This window comes from Tursiops truncatus, chromosome 2, assembly GCF_011762595.2.
Source record: "Tursiops truncatus isolate mTurTru1 chromosome 2, mTurTru1.mat.Y, whole genome shotgun sequence".
NCBI classification, from domain to species: Eukaryota; Metazoa; Chordata; class Mammalia; order Artiodactyla; family Delphinidae; genus Tursiops; species Tursiops truncatus.
The window spans coordinates 64768293-64785135 of NC_047035.1; the positions used below are offsets into that span (position 1 = coordinate 64768293).

Sequence of the window (16843 nt, forward strand, 5' to 3'; positions counted from 1 at the left end):
GCTGCCCAAATTCTCCCTACTCTGTTCTAGCTCTGCTGATACCCATGATCCCAAATCACACTGTGTCCCATCCCCACACCCTGCCTATTGCCTTTGAAGAATATCAGAAGAGAGGAACAGCCCTCTAATATTAGATGGTACTGCTCTACTGCACCACAGATTACTACCTCCTCAGCTGCTCTCATTTACTCCTTCTTTCTCCAGCTTCCCCGCCCCCCTCAGGGGGGTCACTGGGCACCTCTGAGTGCTGTTTCTCCTGCCGTTCATCTCACTGGTTACCTTAGTTTCTTAGTTACAGGGGCGGTAATCAACTCCAGGGTAACCAATTTTCCTCTTCACAAAAGTCTGAACTGGCAAGAGAGACACCCTAACGCCTGGGAGCCTCTTCTAAGCTAAAGGTCTACAGTCCCAGGCCTGGGAACTGAGGGAGGCCAAGCTACAGGGATGGATAACTTTTCCCTAGGAAAAGAGAGCTCCATATTTGTTGCTCTTGTAAGATGGACCTCTGCCCATATTTTAGATGGAAAAAAGTAAAAAAAAAAAAAAAAAAGAAAAAAAAAAGATGAGGGAGAACAAGCTTGGCTAGCAAAGGCTCAAGGAAAAATAAATTTCTTCCTTTCCCTAAGAAGGGTTCTCCTTGTGTCTGCCAGTCATAGCTTGGAGTCAGGTCAAGGAACCTGTAGATTTTTCTGGATATATATTTTCCTGCTTTCTAGGGTATTGGCTGCACAATCTGATAAGAGCCGTGACTAAATGAAGCCTATGATTTGTATTTCTACAGCCACAAGCGTACTGGCTGTTTCTCCTCCTCCAGCTTTCCTCCCCCCTTTGGCTCTGGAAGGTTCGTTACTTACAGTTACTGTAGAATCAATCTGAACTGGCCAAAATCAGTGATGGAATTTATAGCATAATAAATCCCCTGCCACACAAATGCAGTTACACATGAATTGGCTTTTGAGCAATTCTTTACATTGCGGGGTGTACTGTTTTTTTTTTTTTTTATCAATTTACCAGAATCATCTTAAGCATATTTTGAGAAGTAAAATCCTGACAGCTACAGAGCAGATTTTCCCAGAGGCAGGTATTGTTGCAGAAAAACAATATTATTGATAAAAATCTTAGCGTGTTGGAACTTGGAAGGGAAACTAAATACATCTTTTTCATTCTTCATGCCAGTCCTTTAGAGCTCCATTTCCTTAACCTCACGTTGCATTCCACTTTCTCTTTGAATTTTTATTTTTATAAAAGTGCTTTAGTACATCTCGAAGCACACTAATGAACTGTTCTCTAAGAAGAAACAGCCTTACTAAAGTTGGCTTTGAGAGGCAGGCAGAATTTGAAGAGCACTGAAAAGATAACGCACAGATTGGGGTATCAATGATTTTCCTTTTTGAGAGTCTGCAAGTTCTAAGATAACACTGGTATCTGGCCCATTTTTCTTGCTAAGTGCCCATCTTATGGGTAAATCCTGTTTTACAGCATTCTGATACACAGAAAGTTGAACTTGAGCGTGAAAGACTGAAAAAAAAAAATATCAGAAAGACAGATGGCAGGCCGTCCTCCCCAGAATTCAGTTTCACATTATGCGTGTGATTGCTAATAGGCAAGCACTAAAAAACAATCTTCCTTGATGGAGAGGAGCTGATAAATTGTCAACATAAAGTTAGACTGTGGTTGCTCCAGTTATCGAAAGCTCTTCTGTGAGTTTGGTCCCATCAAAGTCGGCTTCTTACAACCGCAACAAAATTTATGAATGCATATGTCTATAAAGTGACTGAAAACAACCCCTAATGCGTATTTGTTTATTGTGCGTCAGCTCTGTGTGGCTTTAGCGCACGCCAAAAAACCAAACACACACCCAAACCCATCTTTTGTCCAGTTCTCTTTTCTAGCCTCTGCATCTGATAATGAAAAAGTCAGGAGCCAACTGGGGATGTGATTTCCCCTTCTATCCTGAGAGCTGACTTAAACAAAAAGATCTCCTCTTAAATGGCTCCTGCATGGTTTGGGAGGGCACTCCATGGGGTTGCACTAGCTTTGCAGTGACAGAAGTGGATGCGTTTGAGAGCAATGGGGAGCATTGACTATTCAGAGAAGAAAAAGATGTTTGAGAAAGAAAAATAAATAAAATCAAGTGGTTAAAAAGCAACTCAACTAATGATCTGCAACACACAGCACCACGTTTTGTATTATCTTTGATAGCAAGATAAAGCCTACGCAGACACTGCAAAAATAGAGCAAAAGTGATTTTCTTCTTTTTATTTTTGAATGTTTGTTTTTAAAAAAGTAATTAAGCGTTCAATCCAGGAATATAAAATGTTATTTTCTGGGGAGAGGGAGGAGAGAGAGGGCGAAAATATGCTCGTAGTGAAAATCCAATAGCTACACACTGTATTTGATTTTTAAACATATCACTTAAAATATTGAATATTTGCGTGGTTATCACATTCAGATTTTATGTCATTGGTTGCTGTTCATTCGAGAACAGTCGTTTAATTGCAGATGAATTGCAACTGATCTGACATGCAGAGATCTTTCTGGAACAAGGGGACTGGGTGCTCAGATAGTACTGTTTATAAAGGTTGCTACAATTACTAGAAAGGCTGGATAGCTAACCAGCATTAGAAGTAAATGAGTTGATGAACAAATAATTGTTTTTTTAATGAGAAAAAAGTTGTCATCCTTAAAGCCAGGGGTTTTAGTAAATGGTATATATAAGGGAAACCTTAGGCTCCCTGAAGCGTAGGCTTTGCTTATATTGTGCCAAGTACCCAGACATTTCCCAGAATCTAGATACCTAACAGTGTACAGACGGAGTAGTTGTGTGACTGAGGCCTGTGTGAGTCTTCCTTTTCTGATTCATTTTGCAACCCAAGATTTCAATGCATAAAGAATTTAGGTTTTTTTTCTTGAGTTACTGGTTCTAGAAAAATCATATTTCTGCTTTCAGAATATCTACTTATACCAGCGTCTAAGATTCAAGTGGGGGTGAGGGGAGGAAATCCCTGTCCTCAATATAGGGCAGAATGATGGAAGGAAAAATACACTGAGAAAATTCCAAAGGGAATTATTCAATGACTTAAAGCCGCATACTTATTCTCTTATCCTCGGGGCTGAGAACAATCTTCTTGGTCTCCTTTTTGGAAAATAGTGATCTTTTTCTTACAATGAAAGCAAAAGGTTTAGTTAGAATGGAACAGTCTTAATCTTCATTCTTGTTATCCTGAACACTGATTAGCCCATTGGGCTGGTATTGTACTAAATAAATACAATAAAGACTTCTTTATTAAATAAAGACGTCTACTCCCATCTACATTTGCTGAGTCAGATTAGATGTTTTCACTCCTGATTCCCTTGAGGACCAGATTTCCTGCTGCTCGATGCACTTGATGCCTTCATCTCTTTGCTGATACTATTCCGTCTGTGTAGAGTTCCTTCCCTAATATCTCTTTAGGGTAAGTCTATCCTTTATGTGCTGGCTAAAATCCTGTTCTCTTTGAGACTCTCTCGTCTTCCACCAGACATAATCATTTACAGATCTTCTTGGACTTATGATGGAGTTGCATCCTGATAAACCCATCATCAGCTGAAAATATTTTAAGTAGAAAATGCATGTAATACACCTAATCTAATGAACATCAGAGCTTAGCCCAGCCTACCATAAATGAGCTCAGAACACTTAAACGTTAGCCTGCAGTTGGGCAAAATCATCTAGCACAAAGTCTATTTTTTTTAAGCTAATTTCACTTTATTTTTGTTTACAAATTTATTTATCTTTATTTTAATTTATTTTTGGCTGCATTGGGTCTTCGTTGCTGCGCACGGACTTTCTCTAGTTGTGGCAAGCAGGGGCTACTCTTTGTTGCGGTGCATGGGCTTCTCGTTGTGGTGGCTTCTCTTGTTGTGGAGCACGGGCTCTAGGCACTCAGGCTTCAGTAGTTGCAGCACATGGGCTCAGTAGTTGCGGCTCGCAGGCTTTTGAACGCAGGCTCAGTAGTTGTGGTGCACGGGCTTAGTTGCTCCGTGGCACGTGGGATCTTCCCGGACCGGGGCTCGAACCCGTGTTCCCTGCATTGGCAGGTGGATTCTTAACTATTGCACCACCAGGGAAGCCCACAAAGTCTATTTTTAAAGAAAGCATTGAAAACCTCATGTAATTTATTGAATACTGTACTGAAAGTGAAAAAGAGAATGGGTACAGAATGGTTGAAGTGTATCAGCTGTTTAACCTCATGGTCACAGGGCTGCGGCTGTCCAGCATCAGTGAGACTATTGTATTGTATATCGCTAGTCCAGGAAAAGATCAAAATTTGAAATCTGAAATATAGTTTCTACTGAAGGTCCATCACTCTTGTGCCATTGTAAAGTTGAAAATTCATAAGTCAAAACATCATAAGTCAGGGACCACCTGTACTTCCTCGCATTGCCCTTGAACAGATCCCTGTTACAGCACATATTGTCTTACTGTCTTGGCCATTTCTTTGTGTGCCTGCATAAGCCTAGACTCTGTTCTCTGGACCAAGGACTCTCTTTTATCCATCTTTGTCTTCCTAGTACCCAGTACAGTGTGTGATACACAACAGGTACACAATCAGTACTGACTGCATGACTGAGTGAAATCAATTCCTAAATACTTGGAACAAAAGGTGATGCTAAAGAATGAAAATTTTAAATTGTTCTTAGTTACAATAGACTTTTCTTTTGATTCCCCAGTTTATTATGGATGGATAAAGCTTGTTTTTGAAAATGTTTCCATTACGTAGATGGAAAACTTTGGGGGAAACCACATTCTGAAACTCTGGTTGGAACAATTAAAATTAGTTATTTCATATCAGTCTTGAAGGAACTCAAGTTGATAAGCTCTAGGGTCAGCATATGCCTTGTTCAGCTTTCTTTAAAGGCATGGGGAGTAATAAAGCTTTCCATTTTATCTTCGGTCAAATAATACTGCGGAAATATCACCTCATTTCTGATGTCAGTGATGACTTCTTCTTACCTCCATGATGTCAAAAGGGAATTATTATTATTAGAATGACAGATTACTAATGATGCTGTAAAAAAAGAGGAAGAGCTGAAATCATTACAATCCAAACACCCAACATATCCCTTCTCGTTTGAGCCTTACCGTTTGGAACTCTGAACAGAGTCATTCAGCAATATCATGGCTGTGTGAAAATTATTCTAAGTAGGAAGAAAGTCAAGAGCAGGCTCCTTTGAATTCTCACTAGCAGAGCACTAGCCTTATAACGTGTTCAGGACTGGATGGCATGACTAGGAGGTGTGATTTATGTATGCGGGAAGAAAAAGATCCTTTGGGGGTCAAAATGTGTCATGGGCTCTGTGTCACCTCCACTCATGCTTTCCCCAAGGGGAGAACCACTGTCTGGGGAGGAAGTTTGGACAAGGGGCCTCTCCAGGCTTTGGATTCTGTTTCCCTCTATGGCACGGTGATAGCATGGCCTGTTGGTTCTGGGCTTCATTCCCTTTTCACCTACTGACTGGCTTGCTGCCCATCCATGTTGACTTCTGGGCTCTAATTCACTGTGGTTGGCCTAACAGGGCTGAGGGCCTGAGAACAGGGAGGTCTTAGGCACCACCAATTTTGTGTCCTAGAGGTAAAGTCCACATAACTTAAGGTTCCTCCACTGTGCCGAGACGCTTGGGATCTGGGTCCATAGGCAAACTGTATCACTCTCCTGATCTTTCCAGTGCACAGAGAGGAAGGATGCATTTCAGAGAGAAGATAGTATAGTTTATTACAAAATAACAATTTACGAATAAGAATATTTTACATTTCTATGCTACCTTTCTTTGAGGGGTTTGACACTTATGATATCGTTAACTCCACTTATCGTTAAAGAACTCAAGGACTTAACTGCCTCTAGGGCTATTCCAGTCAGGTTAAAAGATGCATTTCCCTTCAACTGGAAACATAACTATTTCAGACAACAATAAGCCAACTGCAAAAAAATTAGAGGGGAAAAGAGATAAATTTAATAAGAACATGATATTGTCTGTTATTTGGCATTAAAAGAGTACATATTGCGTTAACGCGAGTAAGGAAAAGAAATTTGTCACTGCTCATGGAATAAGGCAAGAGAGTATTACTATCAAATCATCATCTTATCTTTGCCCTCAATCTAGTATCTAGATTGATTCCTCAGGGTCTAGTCTATCCATAGGACAAGGTACAAAGTTGATTGAGCTCTCCCTAAGGATTACAAAATCCTCCCCAGACCTCTTATCCCTCGGTTAAATATTTGCTGGAATATTTCTCAAACCAGCAGTGCCCACAAGGGAATATGGCAGCTCTTGGTAACTGTGTGGCCTTTGTTGGAACTTCCTGGCAGGCCTTAAGCTCTCTCTTCCCAGGAGTCAGGGGCTGCTCCTATTAGGCAGATCCTCTATTTCCATTCCCCCCTGAGTATCCCAGAGGGGCTTTCACCCTAATGACGAGAGCATACTCTAGGGAGGAAGTAATCTCAACCATCAAATGACTAAGGAACACTGGAGGCAAGTCATATCGTTGTTTCATTTCTAGCAAGGAAACAGAAGCCCAGAATAACCAGGCTGCTTGTCCAATGTTGCATAGCAAGTAAGCAGCAAAGTGCTGGTAACGGGATGAAATTTTCTGAATCCCCTCACCAGGTGTGCCCCTATTAAGCCACTCTGTTTTCATAACTTCTACAGGAGTCATGAGTTTGAAGGACATTTAACAAGGAGCTGTTGAGAACTGTTAAATATATTCAGAACTACCAAGTAATAATCAAGTGACTCTTGATTGTACTTCCAGAGTTCTAGACACTAGAATTGGGTATAAGTGGGGTACAAGTTAAATACATGTTGATTTTCAAAAAACTGAATATGGTAGCATGAAAAATATGTCATAGAATATGTCAACCATTAGTGAAGGTTTTTAAAAAGGAAATTGAAGAAAACTTCAATTTATCTTACTTAGCAATAGGGCCTGGAAACTAAAAAATTATTTAATTCTATTGGATGAATACTGTCATCTCTATATCCCCCTTAAAGGACAGGAGTATTGACCCAAGAAAGGAATATATTCTGGCCTTAGTTAGTATAGATGATGTCCAGTATTTATAAATTCCTTCTTTTTAAAAAAAAATGTTTATTGAATTTCTACTGTGTGACTGAAACTATTGTAGGAGCTTCAGCTTACACTGTCATGGGGGAGAAAAATTATATACAGACAAATTTAAGATATTACGTTAGATTGTAAGTGTTATGAAGAACAGTAAGGCAGCAGGATAAAGCAGATGATGGGGGACAGGGGGTGTCTTGAGCTATTTTATAGGAGGTGGTGAGGGGAGTGACATCTGAGCAGAAAGCTTCAAGAAATTCAGTTGTGACCCATGGGTATATCTGCGGGCAATATATACTCCAGGGAGAATAAAAAGCAGGTCCAAAAGCCCTGGTGAAAAGGAGGTGTAAATACTGCTACCAGTCAAACAATAATGTATATGGATTGCTTCCGTAGACCATTGCCAGAAATAAGCTGAAAGCAGTGTTTCCAACATGGCAACTTAGAAATATCCACTGCCCACTGATAGTTCAGATTAAATACACACACACACACACACACGCACGCACGCACGCATGCACGCACGCACGCACGCACGCAGTTAAGGCGGCAGGCCAAAGTCTCTCTCTTGAATATTACTACAGAGGGTTGAGAACTGATTACAGAGACGACTCTTGTTTAAAGCAGAGTCTTGTAACTCAAAGCACTTCGCAATGAGGCCCATTCTTTTAGTCTGATAGTGGAGGGCGTTCACAGAGAGATGGAAAAATGAGATTAGTCCCTCGTCCCCTAGGAAGTCACTACATGAGAAGATAGGAACTCCAGGATCCTGGCTCTTTTTCTGTACTTGGATTGAGTCTACCAAATCTTCTCTGGAATGCCATGTATGGTACTCCTGAGATAAAGCTGGGCTCAAGCCACACTGGTGGTCTGCCTTCCTCAGGGGGTTCAGTTTATGTGTATGTAGATGCTTTAAGCAAACTGTGGAGACTTGTGGGCTTCTAGGAACCTAGAAGCTCCATTTATTCCAGAGATCAACAACAACAAGTTGGCCCTGCCTCTACTTCATGTCTTACGTTAAAGGGCTATATTAGTCTTGCCATGATGCTAAATCAATTCCAAAGAAAACCATTTGGTCTGTGTTTCTTTTGTTAAAGGGGCAGATGACGTATTTCAGTTATATTTTGTGTCTTCTAATCAAATCCATATTCAGGACACTTGAGCAGGGAGAAATTTCCCAGAAATACATGCATTTTCTATATTTAGAAGAAATCATTTATTATTCTGGAGCACATGTAACCTCCAGGAGACAATCAGAAATATTATTGATGAATTACTACTTTTCCATAGTTATAGGTGCATATGCAGAGGTGTGGAAGTTAAGGTTTTGGACTGTCTAGATCAACCTTTATCAAACTCATAATACGAGTTCCATAAACATGAAACTTCACATATGAACATGTATTGTGTGCTCACCATGGACCAGGCATTGTGGTAGAACTGACTGTATGTGCACTACCCACTTTATTTCACAATAGTCTTATGAAGGAGGTTCCATTGGTACTCTCACTTTACAGGAGAGGAAATAGATGCTTAAAGATGTTAAACAATATACTTAAAATCATTGAGCCAGGAAAGGCAGGACCAAGTCCAAATTTCGGGCTGTTTGATGTCACAGCCTATGTGGTTAATCACTCTTCAGTGAGATAGTTTTGAGGTAATGAGGGTCAGACAAGGTACCATAGCTGGAAGCCCTTGAACTCCGTAAAGAGTTAGGTAACTGCTACTTCGGACCACTGAATCAAGAGATTGCTTTAGGGAAATGGAAATTGTGGACCTTTGTAGCTATTGTTGGGGCATCTCGGCACATCCAACAGTGCTGAGCTTGAAAAAGCGAGGGACTGCGCTTATGTTTACTTTTTGTTCTTAAGTCTGTTTTTTCCTTCTTTTAAAAATCTTTTTAATTGGCCAAAGTCTCATAATAGATGATATTTTAAAATCTGTTAGATTGAGAATATACTTACAGAGACATTATGATAATTTTGGAAGGGTACTCGTTAGTTAAATGACTTTATATACAGAAAGGTTTGTTAATTTTTGCATCATCGATGTCATTTTCAAAGTGATCATCATTTTCATTATTCTTAGCAAAGACTCAGAAAACCAAACTGAAAAGATCTAGAATTAGTCAAAGATGGGATGCTCTTGTTTGTCTACCTGCTTTCTAAAATCTGTACAACGGAAAATGAAGTACCTGTAAATTAGCAACATACTTGGGTGGCAGTTACTGACATAGAGTTTACAGACACTTCACAGAACGGCTAGTGATTTTGCCTCTAGTTGGTAAAATAGCTAGCTGATTAGTCCCGGCAGAAATGACATATCCCAAGCTAGAACTACGGTCATGTCTTGGTAATGGGAAATGAATTCTTTAAGATCAGAAACAATGTCAATTATATTCAAGATGACTCTGGAAACCATGTTGTAATGGACAATTGTGCAGAGGTGAGCAGGGACTAAAAGGAGATAATAGGATTTTAAAAACTTGATTTTATTGGTTCTCTCCTTTATTTGCATTTTTCATCAGGATAACCTCTCCCTGTAAGTTCTACGCTGGAAGTTTTTTACTCCTTCAATTTATTCTGGGTGTCTGGGTTGAGGATTGAAAGGCAATATATATATAGTCTTAGAAAGCCTGAATGGGTTGACAGAATTTTTGGTCTTCTCTGAAAATTCATCTATTGATTTGACAAGACAGTTACATTTTGTGAAGCTTGGAATACCATAGTTGTCATTTCAAGACAACAGCTGAAGCAAAGGCTTCAGGAGAAGCATTGATATGTCCGGACACCTGGAACATTTCTCAATCTCAGACTGGAGAAACATCCGGATGGCATCTAATCTGTCCACACTTGTCTATGAGGAAAGACTCCTAAGTGATGAGTTTCGTGTATGCTCTTAGAAATCTCCAGAGAAGGACCACCTCCCCATTCGCCCCTACATCAGTGCTGGTCATAGCTCCAAGCTAAACTTCTCCTGGTACAATTAAAACTCACTGCATACAGTTACCCTCTTGGGCAAAGAAAGAACCAGCCTCCCCATAACAACACTTCACATATTTTTAGCAGTCTTTAACAAATCACGGAGTTGTGCCAGCACGCAGGATATGATTGAATATTGCTCTAGTTTTCAGAGATATAGAGCCTCCAAATGTTCATATCCAGAAAAAGTCTTGAAAGATGATTTAATAGAAATAAAGTGGTGATCACCAGATGCCGATATGAAATCCTGATGAATAAGTGATGCTAAGATGACTCTATTTTTTTTGTTTTCTGAAAAGAATTCTCAACTGATGGCTCAAGGGAATGCTGTAGATGTGATATATTCTGATTTTCATAAGGTGCACTGGTACAGAGTAACGATATGGTAGCAGGCAAGATGGAGGAATATGGGAGCCAGGTCATGGTAGAGTCATCTGGGTGCCTAGCTGCTCCTGTGGTCACATCCAAAAGACACTGATGTCAGTTAGCAGGTTCTGTAGTGGTAATGTTATAGGGCTCAGTACTGTCAACATTTTCACTCTTACCTCAGAAAAAGAGATGGCATGAAATTCAATTCAATTCAATTAACATTTACTGAATGGCAGCTACATGCAGCATACTATATGCTAGGTGCTGAGGGAAGAAAGCAGAATCAGAAAGCACCCAGTATCCAATGTAGTATATGGGAAAGAAGAAGGAATTTGAAATTGGAGGATGTGGATAATTCTCTCAGTTTTGCCGTTCCCCATTTATGTGACTTTAGACAAGTCAATTCATACTTCTGTGGCTCAGTTGTACCCATCTTCAAGATTGGAAACAGAGACAATTACCGAAAAGAATTATTGGGAGGTTCATACGAGGTTCTATAAAAGTGCTTCATAAAATGGAGAGAAAATAGCTAGACTGTGTCATCTCATTTGATCTGTAGAAAGATTCTTTGGGTTACATACTAATAATAGTTTTATCTTACAGGTGAGAAAAGCAAGGCACAGAGGGCTTAAGTAAAAACTAAAAATGCTATTTTAGCACAGAGGAGAAGGGACAGGTGCATTGGGGAAGATGCAAAAAGAAGTGATATTTGAGTGGTACCATTACTGGCTGAGTAAGAGTTTTCTATGTGGAAGTGTGGCAGAAAGGCATTTTAGGAAAAACAATATCATGGCCAAAAGCACAGCAGTGTGAGTATGCAGATGTATTTCAGGAAAGATGATTGGACTGATTTTATTAGAGCATCAGTACTAAAGAGTTCCAAAAAAAGGATGATGGAGATGGTGGTAGCCAAGGACCAAATTCTTGAATATGTTGGCACTGTGAACCATTGAAGACTCAGGAGCAGAGAAGTAAATGGTCACTGAGACTTTGGGAAGCTATTCCAATGGAGCAGAATTCACGGTAGAGTGGAGAAGTAAATCTGCTGGGAGGTAATTTGGGAATTTCTCACAACAGGTCCAGAAAAAGGCATTAAACTGGAGGAATGGCAGTAGAAACAGGTGGATTCAACCAACTCTGGCAGCACAGTAAAGTGGCAGGTGATCAAGAGGGAGGGGTTGATATCTTAGTATTATAGACTTGGTTTAATAAGAATTAAACCAAGAACTAAAATCCCAGATGGTTGAAACAGTAGTAATTCCCTTCTAGTCTGCTATCATCGTGAGTCTTGTCAGTATACACAATCAGGAACACGTTTGCATATGAAAAGCCTTCAACTCTAAAATTGACCTAGCTGTGATTTTGACATTGGAAATCCTAGTGACGCGACCAGGAAACAAAGGAGGACCATGTGCCACAGAAAATAATTCTCAACCACAGATAAAATCTTTGAATAGTCGGTATTATTTTTATGAAAAATATCTTCTGAGAAATACTTTTTCAGAAGATTATGTGCACGTGGGGATCAAAACGTAAATCTTCACTTTGTCCTTTTGTAAGCTAGGAGTTGATGTCTTTTGTCACAGGACTTCAATATGTATTATTAACACTAAATGGGCAAAAGGGAGGGAGAAATGTGGAGGAAAGAAAGGACTACTGTGATATTGGTGAAATAAATTCTGGAAGATGCACTAACTTGATTTCTTAATAAGTACCAAAGATATCATCATATTAAATAGGGTTTTGTAACCTGAAATCACTGGATACACTTCAAGGATTCAAGAACTTCCTGATGGAAAATGCATTTACCTTGGGAGAGGTGCTACAGATTTCATCAAATCCTGAAAGGCATCTATGACACCCCAAAGAAAACAAATCACTGTTAAAATTATGGAAGTGCCTTACTCTACAGAATGGATACAACCATGAATTGAAAAAAATGAACAAGAGAAGGTTTAAAAGATGTTCATGTTTGTGGGCTTAGAAAAGACAAAAGAATTGCCTTTAGCTAATTAGCACCCTCTAAATTTTTGCTTTTGTTACCTCATGTTTGGATATCGACAGAGATTCTTTTTTTTTTTTTTAACATCTTGATTGGGGTATAATTGCTTTACAATGGTGTGTTAGTTTCTGCTTTATAACAAAGTGAATCAGTTATACATATACATATGTTCCCATATCTCTTCCCTCTTGCATCTCCCTCCCTCCCACCCTCCCTATCCCACCCCTCTAGGTGGTCACAGAGCACCGAGCTGATCTCCCTGTGCTATGCGGCTGCTTCCCGCTAGCTATCTATTTTACGTTTGGTAGTGTATATATGTCCATGCCTCTCTCTCTGTCACAGCTCACCCTTCCCCCTCCCGTATCCTCAAGTCCGTCCTCTAGTAGGTCTGTGTCTTTATTCCTGTCTTACCCCTAGGTTCTTCATGATATTTATTTTTCCTTAAATTCCATATATATGTGTTAGCATACGGTATTTGTCTTTCTCTTTCTGACGACAGAGATTCTTAAAGCTGAATTATATCAGCAGCCTGAATAAACTAGCAGACCTACACAGTATTTTCTCTATTATTATTTATACTTTGACTCTTTATACCATGAGGAGGTTGGATAGATTTCAGAAATCATTTAGCTCAACACGTAGCTACAGGCAAATCCATGGCCAAATCATCCCAGATGGGGGACTGTTTATTTTTAGGTATCTGGAGCTCCCCCATCCTCCCTTAGTAATCTGTGTGTATGTGTCAGAGCAGGAACTCCCGGAACTTGAGGATTTTCAAGGAGTCATTCTCAGCACTGTATAAACATAACAGAGATTCTCTCTCTGTCTGTGTTCCCCAGTCGAGGATGTTCTACCATACCTTGAGAGGTAGGGCATCACCATGTGTGTGGATAAATACTCTAGAAATCACAGTGGTGCCGGTGGGCATTTAAGAATAGGTTATAAGATGGACAGTACCACCCCGAAGGAAACTATCCTCCAAAGACAAGAGGTAAGGAGGCGACCCTATAAGTCTTTCCTTCTCTAATTTCCCTGACTACATTATCTCCTTTTGTCCCCTGTGCTATACCTGAGAAGTTCCCCCAGACCTAGACCTAATCGAGAAGGCAGAATATCGATGCGGTGCAACTGAAAGGAAGAGCCCTGTTATGTTAAGATACGTGGCCAGCAATGAGACCTGAACAACAAGGAAGCCCCTGAGGCTTAAAAAGTGGCTGGTCGAGCTAATGCACCACTGGGGATTTCAAAGCAAATGGGGACAGAGACAAGGAATGTCAGCTCACAGCTGGGAAACTTCATCGGAGGAGAGAGGGTGACTTTCCTGAGGCCTGGGGTGTGGAAGCAACGCCAGTTTATATCCTCCTCTCTACCTGAATTAGCAGATCCAGACTGACGCTTCTTTGGCTAGAATTCTTGGTCCTGGGTATCTGAGTGGGTATCATATACCCTAGAAAGGAAGGTAAATCTCTGTCCACTAGTGCTGTGGAATATGCTGAGCCACCAAGGGAAGGTCTTAATCAGACAAGAGGATTTTCTTTTAAAAACTTAGATTAATTTTCCCTTTGCTGAGGTCCAGTTTGTGCTGAGTGCTTCTTTGGACTTAATCCATTAAGCACTGAAGCAGAGGAGTGAACAGGGCAGACTCTGGAATCTAAATGCCTGGATCAATCCTGGCTCCTCAGTAGCTACTTAAGAGCTGTAAGAATGAATATAGGCAAAGTATTGAAACGTTGAAAGCCTCAGTTTCACCACCTGCAAAATGGGCATAATAATAGAACGTAAAGCTTGAACAATGCCCGGCACAGAGGAAGTTTTTATATAAAGTTGTGGGGATTAGACAAAATAAGTATAAAGCGGTACGGTGCCTGCCAACGTTCAATAAGTGGTACTTCTGCTACTATTATTACTGTCAGTGACAACAACGATAACACTAAAAAGTGATGGAGAAAGTGAGAACAGCCCATGTGCCAAGGACACAGAAAAAATGGAGAGAAATATAGTGACATGCACTGAGCAAGGCTTAACATCTTGCATCTTTAACTAAGGGAAAGGAAAGAAGCAAACAATGGTAATAAATTAGGGAGGATATTGGGAGTATGGAGAAATTATCATCTGTTTCTTTTTATTTGTGTTTATTGTGTGGCGGTGGGGTGATTACCAGTTTTATTTGAATGTTTTATAAGCTGTTAGATTTATTTACTGAGAATGAACAGATAAATAGGGATGTTACTCAGCTGTGTCATGTCACGGCTTCTCATCAGCTCTTCCACTAACTTCCAGACAAGGTTAATTAACGAGGGAAGTTCACTGTGGAGGTGGAGGGGAGATCTGGGTCTGCTGAATGATTCATCTTATTGGGGGAACAGTGGATGAATCAACTCTCATGTTAGCAGTTCTGGGGAGGAAAGTAAGCATTGGGTGGAGACTTTCAGGATATCTTGAGAAAGAGGTGCTGTCAGAGGAGTATGCTCACTTTAACATTATATAATTTGATGGAAACTGGGACAGCTTCTGAATCTCTTCTAATCCTGGATGTTCAAGGTTATGCTTTTTAATATTTTGTTTCCCTTCGTAGAGCAGGGTGTCTTAATCCTAAACCAGAGGAGCTCCAGAAACACTCTTCTTCCATTTATATTTTCATGGAGGTCCCTTTTCATGCACCTCCCATAGGTGACACGTCACCTCCTCAGGGAGACCTTCTGTGACCCTGTCTAAAGTGGTCCCCACCAGCCACTCCCTCACATTACCTTGCTTCACTCTCTGCCTAATAGTGTGGCCTAGTGGTTAAGTGCAGGGGACATGGAGCCAGACTCCCCGAGTTCAAACCCCAGCTCTGTCCCTTCAGTGTGTGAACTTGGGTGTGTAATTAACCTCTCCAGCCTTAGTTTCTTCGTCTGTAAAACGGAAACAATGAAAACGCTTTGCTCCTGTATTGTCATGAGGACTGACACACATAAGCTGTCCCACGCTCAGCATATTGTAGTGCACACAAATGTTAGCTACTGTTGTTTTAGCCTTCGTCGCTCTCTGAAATCACCTTCTTCATTTATTTACTTATTACGGTCTCTTTTCCCCCTGTTCGTTAGCAGTTGGCAGGGACTTTTCGGTGTTCAAAGATGAGTTTGGGATCTTGAACAAGCTCCATATTAGGAGTTCAATAAACATTTGTCAAAATAATGAATGAATGTTCTGTCAATATTTAAGAAATTAGCTTCTCCAATTTCAGATCATGTAGCCAAACAGCTTGACTGAGCTGCCCGAATGACGGAACCAACAGAACCCAAGTCACTTAGTCTCTTGCCTAGACTGAACTCAAACTATTTCTCTATATTGTTGTTATTATGATTTTTTTTTTTACCATACCTCCCACTTCTGGGCAAATTAAATGTTGCAGAGCTTTACAATCTCTAGTTTGTTGTATGAAAGTAATAATAATTTTTTGTTGGTTTTCAAAAAATTAAGTTATCTAATGATACTGAATTACACTAGACATTGCTTTTTCAAAATATACCTCACCTCTTCCATCCTTCTTCCCTTCTGGGATATGCCTGCTACAGACCAGGAAAAACCAGGAAAGGTGAAGAACAAATGCTGACAGAAAAGTCGGAATGCCAAGAATGCATCTTTCTGGCATTAAAATGACAATAATCACTACACCTATAGTTTGCTTATAGAATTCCAAACTGGCTAAGGCTATACAGTTAACAACTAATAAATGTACAGTGTTTCCGTGAGGCAGAAAAATACATGATGGTCCTAAAGATAGTCTGTTTTCTGTCCTCCGACATATCCCTTTGTAACAGGCCAACAAATCCCTCTGTAGGGGGAGCTACTGCACAGGGCGCTGCCCGGGGGGCCTCTCCCTTGCTTTGAACCCTGTTAAAGGTTAAGGGTGTTCCACATGTGCCCTTTGGGCTGTAGGACACCTCAGCTAAAAGTCATCCTTAGAAGGACCTGCTTTACCACAACCTTCCTTTTTACAGAAGAATTAATGTCAAAGAAAATGCCTGATTCTAACTTTTCTGCAGCTGCTAGCCTCCTGATGACTTATGTAAGGTTTTTAAAGCCTGATGAAAATGACGGTTACCATCCCTGACAAGGTTATGGCATTGTCCCACAAGAGCTGGGCTACTGGAAGCTCTAGACTCCCCAGCGGGGAAAGGTCATGCCGGCCACAGCGACAGTGTATTCCATCTGTTTGCCCTCCTCATATAATAAACATTGTTTGAAAGATTGGTTAGTGTGTTGTAAAACTGATAAGATTCGGGTTGCCAAAGGCATTTCGTGAATCTCATAGGTCTTAATTTATGTTGCTATAGTAACTGAAACGTTGGAATTTCGCAAGATTAGAAAGCTTTTATATCCTTAACCTTAGAATGGTAATAATGT

General features: G+C 40.3%; 1 protein-coding gene and 1 long non-coding RNA gene across 3 annotated transcripts in view; one reads left to right on the forward strand and one right to left on the reverse strand.

Moving 5' to 3' along the window:
* LOC141277986 (uncharacterized) overlaps positions 1-16843 on the forward strand; it is a 255725-nt gene that overhangs the window by 125106 nt on the left and 113776 nt on the right. The gene's annotated exons all lie outside the window — the stretch shown is intronic.
* The window catches only part of NPAS3 (neuronal PAS domain protein 3), an 870093-nt gene that overhangs the window by 49070 nt on the left and 804180 nt on the right, over positions 1-16843 (reverse strand). The window lies entirely within an intron of this gene.